The 16981-nt window shown below is 53.0% G+C and overlaps 1 protein-coding gene across 6 annotated transcripts in view; it reads right to left on the bottom strand.

Annotated features, from left to right (window-relative positions):
- Positions 1–16981, bottom strand: part of LOC119254937 (contactin-4) — a 470837-nt gene that overhangs the window by 292130 nt on the left and 161726 nt on the right. Inside the window, exon 1 of one of the 6 annotated variants that reach the window (XM_037521972.2) lies at positions 10446–10611. The exons of the other annotated variants lie outside the window; for them this stretch is intronic. The gene's annotated coding sequence lies outside the window, so the exon portion shown is untranslated. Of the gene's footprint in view, positions 1–10445; positions 10612–16981 lie in introns of those variants that run through there. 6 annotated transcript variants of the gene reach the window in all.

The raw sequence follows: 16981 nt of genomic DNA, 5'->3' as shown, positions 1-16981 counted from the left end.
CGCGGGCCCCGGAGGCACCGGCCTGGCTCGGCCTCTGGTCTCCACCCTCCCTGCGTGACACCAGGTCGCGTGTGAGGAGAAGCTTTAAATCGGTACAGGGCGTCGCTGCAGGTCTGGTCACAGGGCTCTCTGCCCTGTAAGTGCTTTATCTCTTAGCCGCAGACTTTTCTATTTGCTCTGCGATGTTATGTCACCCATATTCTATTTCACAAGAAGGCCAGCATTTCTGGAATCACTGAGCTGGAAGGGACTCAGGAGCTGGGTTTCCTATGTCCCTGGCCTGGGGCAAACCAGGCCATAGGTGTCCTGAAAACACAGGCTCTCCAGAGCTGGGCCCTGCCCCCGCGTTTGTTTCTTCGCGGGACAGGCCACGCTCTCTATTAATGTTGTTTAGCCCGGGAGGCGCGGATTCCAGCCGGCGGCATGACAGCCCTACACCACGGAGCACGGCTGCTGGGCAATGACGCCACAGGTCAGGTGGTCAGCAGTGGAGAGGGCAGGGCGGGAGCAGGCGTCAAGAAAAGCTGACCCCAGGCAGGACGCCCGGCAGGCCCCGCCGTCCTCACGCCCATCACATCCATTTTCTTCTGACAAAAAGGCCCGCCACACCTGGGCCTGGAGAACGGGTTGGCTTACAGAGCCCGGACAGCGCGCCCTCCCCCGCCCCCACGGCCCGACAGCGCGAAGCTGCCCGCGCAGCGAGTCCACCACGTCTGTGTGACCCCAGGGCCTGTGCTGGGCGCCTGCCCAGAGGCACTGCCTGATGCGGTGAAGCATTACGGAGCCTCTACAAGCCGACACAGGCAACACCTTCATGAAACACGGCTTCTCCTGAAACGGCCATACGTGCCGGAGGCGAGGGGCGGGGGCTGAGCACACAGGGCCGCGCGGTCAGGACAGGCCGAGGGTGCGCAGCCTCCGGCCAGCCACACCTGCTCGCCCACCCAGAGGACACAGCATTGGGGGGACCCGCGGTGATGGCGTTTGCGTCACCAAACAGAAGGTGGGTACAGCGACGGCTGCTCCAGTTATCAGACACGGGCGCAGCCCCACGCAGAGGCCAGCACGCCGGGCGCAACACCGGGGGCCTTCCCGCAGCACCCGCTCGGCGGGCATCACTGCCCACCACTGCCCGCACGGGGTCTCCTCCGCATGAGTGAGGAAGGCGTTGCCGGTTTTAAAGGAGATTCTGGAAACTGCATCCTCAGACGTCTACTAGGTCTGTAGTGTTCCTTTTGTGCTATTTTTGCAGCTCCTTGCATTAATATAATGATAGCGTCATAAAAATAATTTTTAAGAATTCTTTCTACATAATTTAAAAAGCTTAAATATTAAAAAAAATGTTTTCTTTGAAGGGGTAGGTGAGATATTATTTTCACAAGCAGATTTTGAAGACTTTATTGACTTCTACAGTTCATGATTTGTTCAGGAGGTTTTTTTAAACCTACTATGAGGGTGGTTTTATTTCTGATTATATAAATAATACATAATCACTATAAAATGGTATAATTATAAAGAAGGGAAGTTGTAATCAATTGAATTCTTAGCCAATGATCAGCAGCCGTGAATATTTCAGTGCAAATAATTTTACATATTTCTGTAACGCGCATGTGTCATTTTGCTGTCATTTTTGTTTAAAGTAACCTTTCAACATCACCATCCTTTTAAAATCAAACTCAGCGAAGTAAGCCAGAAAGAAAAAGAGAAATACCGGATGGTCTCACTCATGGCAGGAATTTAGAAAACCTAAATAAGGGACCAGGAAAAAGACTAATTAATACAAAGTAAAAATCAAAATCAACAAGCAACCATAAACCAGAGACACACCATGGGGGGCTGGGGGGGAGAGAAGGGGAGAGGAAGGACTAGGGTCAAAATAAAGGGGTTGCAATTGTATGGGGAGTACAACAAAATGATAATGCATACATTGTGCAAAAATGAAAAATGATGTAAGAATGCTATAAAATAAAATATTAATTAAAAAATAAAATAAAATATGATTGTTTCATTTGTTGAGCGGTAGGAACGGGGCAAAGGCCCAAGGCCCCGTGTACGTGACGCAGAAGAAACAACCTGACCCCTAACGGCGCCGCAGGTGAGGTCACACTCCAGCAGGGGTGCGTAATGGGGAACCCCGGGCCAGCGGTGCGCCAGCCACCCTGCACGGCCGGGACAACCACAAGGCAGGAAAGCTACCCCCCCACCCGCCACCGCGACCACGGCCTGGAGCCGCCAGCCCAGCGCGCCCAGGGTCTCTGCCACCTTTGGTCGTCCCCGTCGGCAGGTCGGACAGGGAGCCGGAAACACCGCAGGGCGGGCTGAACACGGGGCTGCATGCGCCAAAGTGGGCAGTGTTTCCAAAACCCACTTCTGGATCTTGATTTCTGGTCATTTCTGGACTGGACCAGTAGTGGGTCATCAGAAAAAAATGGTAAGACATTAGTTTTGTTTTCAGGGCCGCATACGCTCATCTTTACAGCATGAGGAGAGTAAGAAAAGACCGTTTCGCAAAACTCGAGCGTTTACGATGCCTCCCCGCGCGCGTCCAGGTGCCGGCTGCTCCTCTCCCTCCCGCATCACAAGCATCTTCCCGACATCAAAAGATCGAGTGCTTGAAAAGGGAGACTGGAGTTTTCTTTTATTATTCTTAGCAGTAATATCTGGAGCCTGAAACTAAGCGGTTGAGAATGATTCAATCAAATCACCGCCGGAGTGATTTGCACAGGAGCATCTCATTACGCGTCGTCGGGAAGCAGTTTGTCTGCGGCTGTGATCGCCCACTTTGCTCAGCTGAGGCAGAGACGGAGCACCGAGCCGATGGGAGATGTCACTCCTGGGCGAGTCAGTCACCGCAGAGGTCACTAGTTACCCCACGTGCCGCGCCTGCAGAGCGTGCGGGGACTGGCAGGGTCAGGGGGCCGGTGGGGGGAACACGGCTTCAGGGGAACACGGCTGCAGGCCTGGACCCAAAGCTGCAGGAGCCGCACTCATGAGGAGCTCGTGGGCTGCTCTGAGGGTTGGGGCGAGCTTAATCCCTGCCAAACTTGATGAGTGTGGTTTTTAGGGGCAGATAAAGGAAATCCCGGTGCATGTCAGCAAACTGCTTCCAGATGCAGGGCAACAAGCGGGACAGCCTGGCGTCCAGCGCAGGCTGCGGCTTTCAGAGCTCACGTGCCCTCGACTGGGGGACCGCCTGGGTTAGTGAAGTGTGTCCCGGTGATGCGTAAGTGCCATGAACACTGTCACCAGTGGGTCAGCCATCATTTAATGACTCCTCTCAGCAGTGCCACTGTGTCCAGGACCGCTGCTCGCTGATGGGAGAGGGAGGTTCTCACCTTACTTCAAGGGCCTGTGAGGCCGACACCGGGGTCCACCTCCCGCCTCACACATGCCAATGCCATCCACAGCCAGGAGATGCTCCCCGCCCCCGCTGGGTTTGCAGAGGGTGGGCGATGAACACAGTCACAGCAGACAGACCCGTGGAGGAAAGGCCAATGTCTGAGAGCAGCATTAGAGAGTCCATGTGCTCGCGGACTCTGGAGACCGCAGCAGGCCGGGGTGTTGCTCCTGCTTGGGTGCTGGGCTCCAGGGACACGAGGGGAGACATCACGTGTCAGACGAGGAGGCGCTGGCCTCGTCCTCGCTCGGAGAGTGCAGATGAGGTTCTCAGAGAAAGGATGTGCTCACCCACAACCCTCCTCCTGGAGCAGACCCGGACGCCACTCCTCTAAGTAGGAAAGTGGGAGCCAGGGTTGCTTCATCAGTTCAGGAGCAAGGGCGGAGGACAAGGAGCGCCTGAGGTCACCTGCCTCCTCCAGGTCACGGGGACACTGCCCGGGCTGGCAGGCCACCGGCCTCAGGCTCCCTGTGGGGAGTGGCTGTCTCGGGGCATGGGGCAAAGCCCGCCTGGCCTCTGGAGATCCATCCCACAAGACACACACACGGAATGATGGGATTAGAAAGTTGCGTATAATTGAAGGGAGGTCACGGAGGAGAGAAACGCGGAAGGAGCGCGCAGCCATAGAAACAAATGGGAAAGGGAAGACAGAACAAAGATCGCAGCGGAAACTAAGTGTGCTTGTGCGGGCACCGGCCGAGGACGCGGGGGTTTCTGGAGGAAGAACACGAGAGTTCTGGAAGGCGCGTCTCTGGTGGCGTGCCGAGTCTTGTGAAATGCTCATGCCCTTTCTAAACTCCAGCTCAGGACAACCCACTAAGCCAGCTCTGAGGAGCCGGCTCGCTCTGATCCAGGACAGGTGCGCTGTTCCAAGGCGAGCGTGCAAACTAACAGCCAGACTGCGCTCCCCCGCCCCGTCCCCAAGCCGGGCTCTAAGCAAATGTGCACAGTCTGTGTGCCAAAGCCCGTGGGCCTGACGTGGGCCCTCCTGCAGCCCCCGGAGTGAAACGTTTACGCTGATTCTAACATGGCTCCCTGCGTGACATCAACGATCCCAAGCAGAAACTCAGGAAGCTTGAGCTGTAGCAGGGAGACAGAACTGAGGTAAAGGGACAGAAGTGACAGAAGTCCCCGAGGGAAGCAGAAGATAAGACAATAGCACACAATCGCCTGGCTTTTAGTTAAATCGTGAAGACGACCACAGCTTACCTGGGAAGGTATTGTATATGGAGGATGGAGTTCATTTTAGAGAATTTAATGGAAAATAATTTAAAATAATTGTAACACTTGAGAAAGGTCATGGTCTCTCATTTAATTCTTTCCCCTTGATACTGTCAAAAGCTGTAATTATATAACTGTTTTCATTATAACCTTAAAGCGAGAGCAGTCTTTCTGCTACATGTTTAACCAGAACTTATCTCTATGGAGTACCCCAAACCCCAAACCATTTAAGGGAGGCCTTGTTGATCTAGCAAATTTACTGTCTATGTGGCAAAGTACACAAGATTCTCAGAAATCAGGGAGACATTTAATCAAAGAGCTCCCAGTTTGGAAGAAGGCAGGGCAGGGCATAAAAAGAATATTAAGAAATAGATGAATGTTCCCAGAGAAAGGCGCTCTGGCCGCCACCACAGCTGCATCAGGGAGTTGGAAAAGAGTATTTGAATCATTTGCCTTAAAACTCTTTCTTTCTGAATAATTTCTGTAATCTCAACCCCATTAAAAAACATCAAGAGCCTCCCTAATAGTGCAGGAGTTAAAGTATCAGCACTATGAAGCGATCGCCAGCCACTGTGGCCTGAGTTTGATCCTGTGCCAGGGAGTGACCCACAGGGCGCAGCAGACCTCTCCTGTCTCCCCGCTGCTCCCCTCAGCAGTGTGTTTCAGTCAGTCTGCCTGTTCTGCTCCCCACTCTGTCTCTGGGGAGTCCTCTAACCCCCTGCACCTCTGGCCTGCACCCCCCTCTTGTATGCATAAATAAATAAAATCTTTGAACAAATAAAACAATATTTTTTTTTAACCATTACAACAACAAGAGAATTAGAAGTATAGCCGACTCCCCCACATACACCCCAGGTCACTAAGTGACTAATCAACAAAAGAGCATGTCATAAGCTTCAGCCTTGTCCTCACCAGGAGAAAGGAGGGGACTGACAGTCTCGGGGTTACAGTCACCCTCGATATGCCCAACCCCACAAATGAAGCTCCGAAAATATTATGTTGGGCAAAACAAGGCAGGAAGAAAAAGTGCACAGTTTCTGATTCTTTTTATATGCCTGCTGGCCATTTGCATTTCCTCTCTGGAGAAGTGTCTTTTTAGTTCTTCCGCCCATTTTTTTAATTTTTAAATGAAGCTGAAGACCAAGCAGAACTGACGCTATGGTGACAGGCGCTCGAGGAGTACGGCCTCCGGGGAGGGGGAAGTGCGTGTGGAGAGGGGACAGGATTTTCCAGCTCATGAGACGCCTCCTGTGTGGGCCTGGTGGAGCATTTATTAGGTGATACACTTAAGATTTAAGGTTTTGTACAGTGTGCAAACTGTTTCAACTGAAACGGAGAAAACAGGCTCCAAACTGTAACCATCACAGATTCAAAGCAAAAGAGACAAAAGCAATGACGTAGCAGGAAGCGCACAGTGAGACACACCGCCTGTCCCTGTGACTGATCCTTCATCACAGCAGACGGAAGACAGAGCAGGAGAGGGCGAGAGAGGAGAAAGACAGCAAGAAAAAGCAACTCACCAGTGAACGAAAGAAGCTGGCTTGTGAAATGCTCACAAACTCCCTTTTGAAAAAAACCTATTTCCAAAAAATGGAACAATCATCTAAGACTGCAACCATTTTTTATATAGTTTATAAAATTTTATAGCAATATTCCCCCAGATTCTCCCCAACAAATTCCTAATCTTCTACTAATAAGATTTCAGCGACACAGCAGAATTGTGTCAAGCGTCAAGTCCAGTTGAAACCCAGCTGCTGCACCTGGTCAGGACTGGCCCTCATTCCGGACACTCGGGATCACAAACCGCAACTAACAAGGGTTCGTCCCAGTGCTGCTGTGACCTCGAGCCTTAGCGAAGCCAGCACGAGCTCCGCTGGGTCAGCTGCGCCCTCACACTGGCTGTGTTACCACTCTTCTCACAGGAGGGGAGAGGGAGGTGGTTCATCCCAAAGATAATTTACGTGACTCAGCCGATCTGGTCTTTCAGTTTTGACATATTAGGGAAGGACGCGTAACCTACAGCGGTGACAATGAAGATCCAAAAGGGACCCTCTGTGTAGTACGTTCTCCAGAACCTTCGTGGCCCAGCAGGCTCCACACAGCTTCATGCTGGCCACTGGCAGTGAAGCCAGTTACATAATAGATGAGGTTATGAGACAGAATATGAAAATAGAATAGAAGTTATCTTTGAACATCCTCTGAGAGGGTAGCGTAGAGTATCGCCATTCTGCAACTGTCAAGAAGCAGGATTAATGTCAAATCATTTTCTATTTCCACTGCCTGATGTGGTAAAGTTGGGTGAATGGAAGGCTATTGTCTTTATTCATTAATTTCAGGAGATTGTTAGAAGATGGAAATCATTCGAAATTATTGTGCCTTTGTAACAGTCTTTATCTGAAAACTCTTTTTCTCTTCTGACTGTAAATGTTGTCAGAGGAGGAATCAGAGACCTCTGTCAACACACATCTTCAGCGTCTGCCCCAAGACATTCACTTGAGGGTATTCTGTCTTCTGACCGTTGCCAAGATAGCATTTTACCAAAACACGAGACTCAAATGCAGCAGTGAGAAGGCAAATGTGCACCTCCCCTTTAACATACATGGGTCAAAGGAGTGTCTATCAATGAAATGACAGAATTAAACTACAGTTTTGCTAATGTTTATAAAATGACTATACTGTGGTGATGCTAAGTTGCTTTCATTTTCCCAAACTCCAAAGTTTTGATTCAGTGATTCAGTGGAATCTTCAGGATGTGCTGTGGGGAGCAACAAAGACACAGTAGTGTACTGATTGCGGCAGAAGCTCTCAGCCCAGAGATCAAAATAGCCAAAAGACAGTATTCTTTAAGATTGCCTGTGTGATACGTATTTCAAAATGACGTAAAAATAGACATATTTGCAGATACGCACACACACAAAATAAATATTAAAATCTGTATTTAAGCTTACATATGCAAAATGTATAAATAATGTCTAGTCTATAATCGATGTGCATGTTTCCTTTCAAACAGAATGGACAGCATGATACGCACCTGATTACGTCTCTGAAATGCAGCCTAACCATTCTTGCAGAAATGAAATAAAAGAGACTGAAATGGAATCTAAAAACAAATGTGAACTGCAAAGGTATGATTTCACATTTATGAATTCACTTCTTGGACATTTAAAAGTATTACATGCAACTATTACAGCACGATTGATACGACAGATGGAGATTTTCAGAACTTTCAAAAAAGGAACACAAGTTTCTGTTAAGTAAAATCTACAAATTGGATGTGTTTTAATTCCCTTTGAGAAGATGATCCCCAAGTGTCCTTTGGCCTCCCTGAAATTTGGGAGATGGAGCACAGCTCTGTCCATTTCCCCCTCCCAACAGAAATGGGAGGTTCTGGTGTGTAGACCCAACCCAGCCGAGGAGCCCAGGCGCAGGCTTCACTCACACAGAAGCTGCTGTAGGTGTGCTGGATCAAACCCTGAAGTTCAACCTTGCAAATGACCATCTCAGCTTGACAGTCTTAAGCCGGGAGACTCGGGTAAGTCACAGACAGGGGTGGGCTCAGCTTCACGATGTGCACAAAGAGAAGCCGATTATACATCAGTTCCACCCTCCCTTCTCACTGACCCAGGAGGGTGACAAGACCCCCAAGTCATCACCCTCCACTTGTGAGGAAGCTACTCTGTACTGATGAGCATGACATTTTAATTATGCGGAGGGGATATGTGCTAGGACATTTCTTTATTATTTCTCACTTTTCTAAAGGGTTGCACTGACAGAAAAATCAGCAACTTCTGTGTCCACAGTTTATTAAGTGGATCCCATGCCCAGATGTCCGCCCCCAGGGCCCCTACCTCCTCTGTGTTCGTCACACAGGCCGAGCCCTTCAATCACTGACCCCTGCCCCTCCATTAGCAAATTGCTGGAAGGACTTTCCCAAAATGAGAATTATACATTATTCCCCTTACAACATTTTTTCTAAAGTACATTTTCCTAATATTTAATTTATAAATCATTTCCCAGATGTATTAGTAATAAATGGTTGAAGGCGGCAGACAGGTCTCCAACAAGAAAGCTTCAAGCTTGCTGTTTACTGGGTCTCATTAAAGAGGCATCAAGAGAAAGCAAAATGAAAACAACCTGTGAACCTTCATAATTGGTCTCCAGGGGTTTGTGAGTCTAAGGACATCAATACAGAATTGCCCACGTCCAAGCTCTGTCTTAGGATGTGCAGAGAAAATCTATGTGGCACTACACTCGCGGGAGGGCGCTGCACGGATCAGCTCAGAAACAGAGCCAAAGGCAGTGCTACCTGACATCAGATCTGTCTCCCTCCACTACCAGCTCTCAGGAAAGACCCTCCGATCTGGCTGAACGGCCACGCTGCCCACACATAAATAATGTGCACAAACATGTCACAGACACTTGCCAGGAACGGCGGACACAGACACACATACCCCGTGTCTCAGCAGGGAGGGGACACCAAGGTCTGTGCCCCACAGGGGAAATCCCCCGGATGGCGGCTGGCCTTTCAGCTCACCGGGTCTGGAAACCCAGCCTTTCTGAAAGCACACAACGCCCTCGTAGGAGCCGAAGACTGCACTTGTTCTCCGCCAGACAAAGCTGCACCTGCCTGGTTTGGGAGATCTAGTCTATTGTAACATCAGTTTTCATCCCCTCACGGCGCTGAGGGAGTGCACCCACGCCTCCCCCCCACCTCCCCTCAGTGAGGAAGCAGACAGAGAAGGGGCCAGGCACACGGGCAGCTCAGACGTGCACGTGCAGACACCAAGCAGCCCCGCTGCAGGGCCTGGCTTGGCCGATGGACACGGCTGTGCTGTGAATCCCCAGGGCGTGCTCGGCCCACAATGCCGCGCACATTAAATGGATTTGCAAAGAAAAAAATACAAGTGTGTTAAATCTCAGTGTGCTTTTCTATGTTCACACAGGCACACGCACACACATGCACGTACACGGTTTCTCAGAAGTCCTTGACAGCTGATTCATGCCATTCCTCCTCTGCTTTCAGCTGAACAGGTTACAAGTAAAAATAACTTCTTTCTTTATGGACCTTCTCTTCTCTCCAGATGCAAATATACCTGTTACCTTATTCATCAAACCTGTTTATTACTGCCAGCGTCTAATAATACCACATGCACTAAATATTTTAGATGCTTAATTTTTAGTATCTGTTTTATACCAAAAAAAGTTATCCTGTGAGATACCGCATTCTAGAATGTTAGACTCAAATGTGCTTCTCCTCGTTCTTGATTCACCTCCTGGGTCAGCTCTGAGGACAGCAATACACTGGTAAGAGACTTGACCCCATGATTCAGATGCTGGCTAGCCGCATACAAAAGCATTGGTCAGCTGACTCACTCTCTCTACACCTACACACACACCTACACACACACACACACACCCTCCCCCCCTTACATACACACACGTGTATATGCACATTACTTAGGAAAATAAAGTATTCAAAAATACAAATATGAGAAATAAAGTTAACCTGTTATCCTACTTCCTAACAATCACCAGGCAGGCATTTCTTGCCATGCCTTCCAGCTTCATTTTAATCAACCATCTATTATTAGACATTTAGGTTAAAAAATTGCTATATTAATAACACTGTGATGAACACTTTCACATACAATCTCTTGCTACAATCTTTGCTATTAAATTAGATTGATAGATCATTTGCTTCTTTCCTCATCATCTAAATAATGCAATTATAAAAGATATTGCTTAGAACAATAGATAGCGAACAAGATTTAAGAAGAAGCTGCAGCAAGCAGAAACAAAAGGGCAAACGTTATATGATCACACTTACGAAACATCTAGGCGAGGCAAACTCTGGAAAAGAGAAAGGGCGTCGGAGACACCGGGGCGGGAGTGGGGAGAAGTGGAGCTTCTCCGTGGTGGGTTTCTCTCTGGACTCGGGGGAAGCTCTGGAAGCAGAGGCTGTGGTGGACGTGAAGCCACTAAGCTGCACGCGTTACAATGCTGAAATGAAAAGGAGAACAGGTGCCTGCAATTTTTAAAAGGTGCATGAAGCATCGCATGCTGGGCAACCTACTGATACCAAGAGAATTTTACATACAAATTGCAACAATCATCACGTTGAGAATTTATGTCAAAGGCACTGATGAACGTTCACCTGGTAGACCAGATTCAGCACCCTGGGAGGCCAGTGAGAACTGAGGGCAGGGAGACCAAGGCTCAGGAGACTGAGGCCTGCGCAGGCCTCCCAGTCCCAGGGCCAGAACCAGGGCTCGTCCCTCGGCTGACCGCTGTGCTGAGGAGCTGCTGCCTGTCAGCTGTGTGTCTGGCCTACTTCACAGTCAGGAAAGCAAAGTTCAGAGGTCACGTGAGGTGTCGAAGCTGCAAAGCCAGTGCATGGGGAACGGGACTTGGAGTAACTACTTCAGACGACGAAACAGAAAAACAGAGAGTTCCCAAAGACCCCACCCAACATGCCCATTCTGGCGCCGAGCCCCATGTGGTGAGTAGAGCAGAAAAGGGCTCTGCACGCCCTGACCTGCAGGCTTCAACCATGCTGGGTCCCGAGCACTCGACAAAGTGGGGCAAGCTGGGAAGTCACCTGTGGCATGTCCCCAACAGGAGCTTGGCTGACATCTCCCCATGATTAGACTGTAGCTGTGATTCTTAACAGACGTGGGGACGCCCTTCCCCCAGCATCACGTCAGGGGACAGGTTCCAGGCCCCTGGTGGGTGGTGCTGACCGGGATGCCGGCGGGAGGTGGGGTGGGGGAGGCCTGAGCATCTCTGACAACCAGAAGGTGCGGACATGAGCTCAGGGTTCTCGCCAGCAGATGCAGGGGCCCCAGGCTAGGGCTGGAAACAGCCGCCCGGCGCGCTCGGTACAACAAGGAGAGAAGCCAGGGCGGCCCATCCACCAGTGCACCTCAGCCCATGCAGATGTGCCCGCGTGGAGACAAACAGGCAGAGCAGACACCGCCGCGCTCACGAAGGCCCCACCTGGTGCTCACACAGGGACAGAGAAGGCCGTGGAGACCCTCTGGTGAGCGCAGCTGAGCTGCGGAAAACGACCCTTTCCACTCTCCCGGCGTCTCCCCGGGCTGCGCTGGCCACAGAAGGGGGAGCAGAGACTCCGCAGCGGAGAGGCCTGGAAGACACCCGGCCAATGACTTGCCAGCAGGAAGGGCCCGGCCAGCCCCTCACCCAAACGGCCAGGATAGAGGCGGTGTGAGCAGGGGCTCCTGGTCTTCCGCCTGCACGTCCAGAGCCAGTGAGGGCAAGGACTTGATCACTGCCTCTGGCTCTGCCCCTGACCCAGGGGCCCAAGGACAGGGTCCAGCAGCTGGGCCTGCCAGGAGCGGGCGGCCGGCCCACTGTTCTCCTCACAAGCTGCCTCCTTGCCGCTCACTCCTAGCCCCTTGATGTGAGGTGAACATCCGGGAGGCAGGCCCCCAGGGCAGCTGGAGCAAGCCAGTGCCCCGCATTCCAGAGAGAGACACAGGGGAGCCCACCGCGCATAATGAGCTCCTCCTCTGCTGGCTCTTCACACACCTACAGGCTCAGGTTCTAGATGAGCCTGCCACACTCCTCCTCTGCAGGGGCCTGGGGCGGGGGGAGGAAGCCTGAGGCCCAGACATCTCCACCCAGAAGCTCCAGACCAGCGGCTGTGGCAGCGCCTCTGGCACCCGCTGTGCCTGCAGGACCTCAGCCGCGAGGGTGTGCGGGCAGGGAGCGCAGCGCAGCGCTCACGTCGCCTTTCTAAAATTACAGCCGGCGCGACTTCTGCAGCGTCCCCCAGAAACTGTCACGCGTGCACAATGAATATTTTATTAACATTTTGGAGAGAAATGTGAACTTGTTAGGAAAATCGACATCTGACACGTCTATTGAGCTGGCACCGAGGAGCTGAGCTGTGGGCCCCGGCTCCTGCTTGCCCAGCAGAGCACGTGCGGGCTGGGCAGGCGGGCCCGGTGGACACACGTGGACCCAGGGCTTTGTCACAGGGACGTCTCAGCGCAGAGCAGTGGTGCTGACGGCCGGGACAAGGGAGGATCCGCAGACCGGGCGGGCCTGGCCCAGCCCCGGCATGCTCAGAGACATCTCCTGGGAGGCCTGAGCCTGGAATCAGTCTCGGGCTGCCGGCCACACCGAGTCCTCCCCGTGCAGCCACCCGGACATGTCTCCTACCCAGGGAATCCCTCCCGCCCATCGATTCCGAGGACGACAGCCGGGGAGGCTGCTGCTTATAGGGAGCGCACACCACAGGACGGCGGTGTGGTGAGCTGGGGATGACAGAAGCACTTTGATTTTCACTCTTCATTAAAAATAAATGCACATTTAAGTAAGGCCCGCGGTGCCTCCCCACGGTGCCCACTAGCTGCCCAGAGGCCGGGAGGACGGACGCGGCGCGGGTGCGGGCGGGGCACGGGACAGGCTGTGGCTGGTGCTCTTGGGGCACACGCTGCACCCCAACAACTCCCTCCTCGGGGCTCTGGAGGAAGCCGCTACTCCGGGGGGGCAGAGCTGGCCATGCAGCCGGCGGGGCACAGAGCCTGCGTCCACAACAGCCCCTCTCGCTCGCGCTGTGGTTGGGTTCGTCCGGGGCCAGGTCGCCCACGGCACAGCGGCGGCCGGAACGGGTGTGGGGCAGCCACAGGCGCCGGCACCGGGGAGCAGCCCGCGGGCTAGATGCGAGTGCCAGCGGGGCCAGCGGGGCAGAGAGGCGCTGGCGCTGACCCCAACGAAGGCCCGGGGCGGGGGGGGGGGCGAGAGCCTTCAGCACCCGTGCTCCTGAGACTCCCCTCACGCGCCGTGACGAGCCTGGCCCCTCTGCCGCGTGGCGAAGCCGTCTAGGCTTTTAGTCCCTTCCCCTTGCACGGGCCCCGGCGCCACCTGCGCGGCCGTGCGCTGGGACGGGCTGCGCAGGAGCAGGGGCCGTCGGGTCTCCCGCCCAGGCCGCCTGCCCAGGCTCCGCTGGCGCAGAACCAAAGACTCCCTATGCCCCGGGCCACATCCGACCGCCCAAATTATTTCTTTGCGAGCACGATGTTTTCCTTTCAGCGGAAGGGAAGGAGGAGCACCCCTGTGTGCTCAGGCAGCCACGCCACCACGCCAGTGCGGCACGTGAGCGTCTACAGAGAGTCAGAGGAATCGTTGCTTCTGAAAGGATCTCTCAGAGCGGCGAGGCTGGTGAGCACAGCCCAGTGACGGCCGCCAGCGACCCTGTTACAATTTACATTGATAAAACCACCGATTCAAAACTGCTGCGTGGCTCAGAGCTGGGTGCAGTTTCCTCCTGTAAGTGGCCGCGTGAACAGCGCGGCGTTTGTCACACGGGCGAGGCGTCGTCTGGGCTGAACAGAGCCCCGCGTGTCTGTGTGGAGAGTCTACTTCTGAAATATTCATAAATTGCTAAAAAAAAATCTTGCTTAAAATGAGACTAATCTTGAGTTCACACACACACACACACACACACACACACAGGAAGGAACAGAATCCAGGCCCATCTATTTTTCTGCAGAAGGCTTTAAAATAAAACGGCATTACATATTAAAGAGAGCAGCAAGGAAGACTGGAGGCTTCATCAAGTATTAAAGCTAAGTATCCCGGCAAAGAGGCCGCCAGTCCTAGCTCTGCCTCCTCGGAAAAGCTATAACTCGTGTTGAAAAATAACTTACTCACTCTAGCGGAAGCTGCTTTCCGCCCGCCGATCCTGAGCTATCCTGAGCGCGGCTTCAGTCCGCGGTGCATTATTTATTTCCTCCTCGGCAGCAGCAGAGACGCAAGAGGCTCCGGCGCTCCAGTCCAGGCTTCCTCCAGCGCAGCCCCACACTCCCGCATGTGCTCAGCGCGGCCAAAGACCCTCCTCAGCACCATCGCAGCCCTCGCCAGCAGCAGCCGCCTCCGCGCCCTCCTCCCAGGGTGCCAAGCGGCTCATGAAACATGCCCTTCTGTCCTTTGCATTTTATGGCAGAAAGTTTGGGGGCCGCCTGTCCGGAGCCTGCCACGTCCCCCAGAGCGCCCGCTGCGGGCGCCCCGTCCTGCGCTCCTCAGATCAGGCAGATACGGGCGCTCCTCCATTTATAATGGGTTCCGGGAGCGACGCCATTCGGCCTAGCAATTAATAATTCATGGCGCCAGATCACAGCCTTAGAAGGAAACAGCCACCATGACTCGCTGACTCGCGCGCTCGTGATGCCCTGATCCCTGCCTGACAGCGCGGGAGCTTAGCAGGGCTGGAGCAAGATGTCCCGCACGCACCCTGCACGCACCCCACATGCAACACCGAGTGTGAGGAGGAGCCACTGTCCAGGCGGGCTCAGGGGGCCCTGGGGTCCAGGGATCTGGGGGCAGCTGCATCCTCTGAAGGGAACACCTGCTGTGCAGGGAGGAGCACGGGGAGCTGCCTCAGCTGTGCCAAGAAAGGGGGTTCACCCCACTGATTCTAAGACGTGGCCTTTCACTTTATTTCTGAGAAGACGTCTCGGGTTCAAAGTTGCCCTAAATCTCATTAGTCCTGGCACCTGAAGTCAGCAGCGCAGGACAGTGCAGGCAGGAGCTGAGTGCTCGGTGCTCACCCTGCGTGGGGGTCGTCGCCTGCCGCTCCCTCAATGCCGGTGCTGCTGTGGCCGGAAGGCGCGGCTTCTGAGGCTCCTGTCACTATACGTTGTAAACCGCACCTGTCTGAGAGGTCGCTGAGTCCACAGTCCCCCCGAAACACTGGTTATTTCCATCAATCGAGAAAGTTCTTTACATTCCTTTCTAGTCTACATTCCTGCCCCAAAAGGAGCTGACTTCTGGCGAGCAAGCGGGGGGTGTGGGGGGGTGAGGGGGGTGTGCGTGTGTGTGTGTGTGTGTGTAAACACATCTATGTATAAGGAAATTATGTACTGATAACAGACTATAGACTGTGTTGCCTGTTCGAGTATTCTGTATCCTATGTCATCACACAGCCAGCATTTCTTTTATTTTTCACTTTTGTGTACAAGAGCTGGGGCGCAGGCCAGAGGTGCAGCGGGGGCAGTGGGGGGGTGAGAGGATCCACCAGAGACAGAGTGGGGAGCAGAACAGGCAGATCCACTGAAATCCACTGCTGAGGGGAGCAGTGGGGAGACAGGAGAGGTCCACCATGCCCTGTGGGCAGCTCCCTGGCCGGGGATCGAACGCAGGCCATAGAGGTGACAGCACTGAGACCTAACCTCTCGGCCACCAGGGATGCCCTAGCCTGTATTTCTTTGTCTCTCCATCGTTCACTCACCGTATTTTGAGAAATATTCATGTTGCTGCTTTTTCGTGCTGAGTCGTATTCCACTGCAGTCAGACATTGCTGTCTGATTAGCCATTCTGTTGATTGATAACTAAGCTGTTCCCAGTGTTTTTCCACGCTGAGTAAGAGTGAGACAAATGTTCTAATACCGGGTCCTTTCTTGACGTGCCTTCATCCTTCTTGAATAAATTATTTGTGTATACACATAAATGCTAGGTCGCAGGGTGGAGCCACTTTAACTTTTTATGAAATTGCCAAACTATTTTCCGAAGTAGTTGTATCATTTCGCACGGCCAGGCACAGTGGATGAGCGTTCTGGATGTGCCAGCTCCTTGACAACAACTGCTGCTGTGACTCGCCCCCATTTTGCCATTCAGTGGGTAGAGAGCAGCATGATGTCTGGTTAACTTTTCATTCCCCTTATACTTACAACGTCAAGCACTTTTCTCATGTTCTTATTGGCACTGGCTCAGCCGCCACTAATTATTAATAGAGTGGGCTCTGAGCTAATGGGGGATCACAGAGATCCTCCACACAAACCTAAGCCTCCGTGGTCTCTGAAACATGGCCTGGGAAACGCTCCCTGCTCGCAAGCCCCCGCCTTGCCCTACGAGCCAATGACCCCGTTGCTGTAGAAGCCCCAGGTCGGCCTGCTCATCCGCCCGGATTCTGGTTTGACGGTGCTCTACTGGCCTGGGTGTCTGCATTTCCAGTCTTCAAAAAATAACCTCTTTTGCCAGTAAAGTGACATTCTCTTGGATGGCTCACGAGGGTCAGCACGGCAAAGGCTCAGCTTTCGCTGCTGGCTGCTGGCCGACGACAGGCTGGTGCTGAAGGCCCCTGGGTCACCCAGCATTAGCTCTAACCGGAGTCTGGAGTCTGTTTTTCTCATCTGCAAAATGCAAACACTAGCTCTCTCTCAGAGTCGGGAAAGGGACCAGGGTGGGCCGCGGCCGCGGGGCCCAGAGGTGCGCGAGGGTGGGGGGCAGCTCCCAGCTGCGGTGAAGGGAGTGTCAGTTCACACCAATCCTCCCTTCTATGAGCAAGGAGTGGATTCTGGGGGACGCTTTCCTGCCCCCCACTTGGTCCCTGCAGATGCA

The sequence above is a fragment of the Talpa occidentalis genome, unplaced genomic scaffold (genome assembly GCF_014898055.3).
Source record: "Talpa occidentalis isolate TD23 unplaced genomic scaffold, MPIMG_talOcc4v2.1 talOcc4.10, whole genome shotgun sequence".
NCBI classification, from domain to species: Eukaryota; Metazoa; Chordata; class Mammalia; order Eulipotyphla; family Talpidae; genus Talpa; species Talpa occidentalis.
Note: the sequence above shows the minus strand (reverse complement) of the source record. Positions and strands in the feature narration are given on the sequence as shown.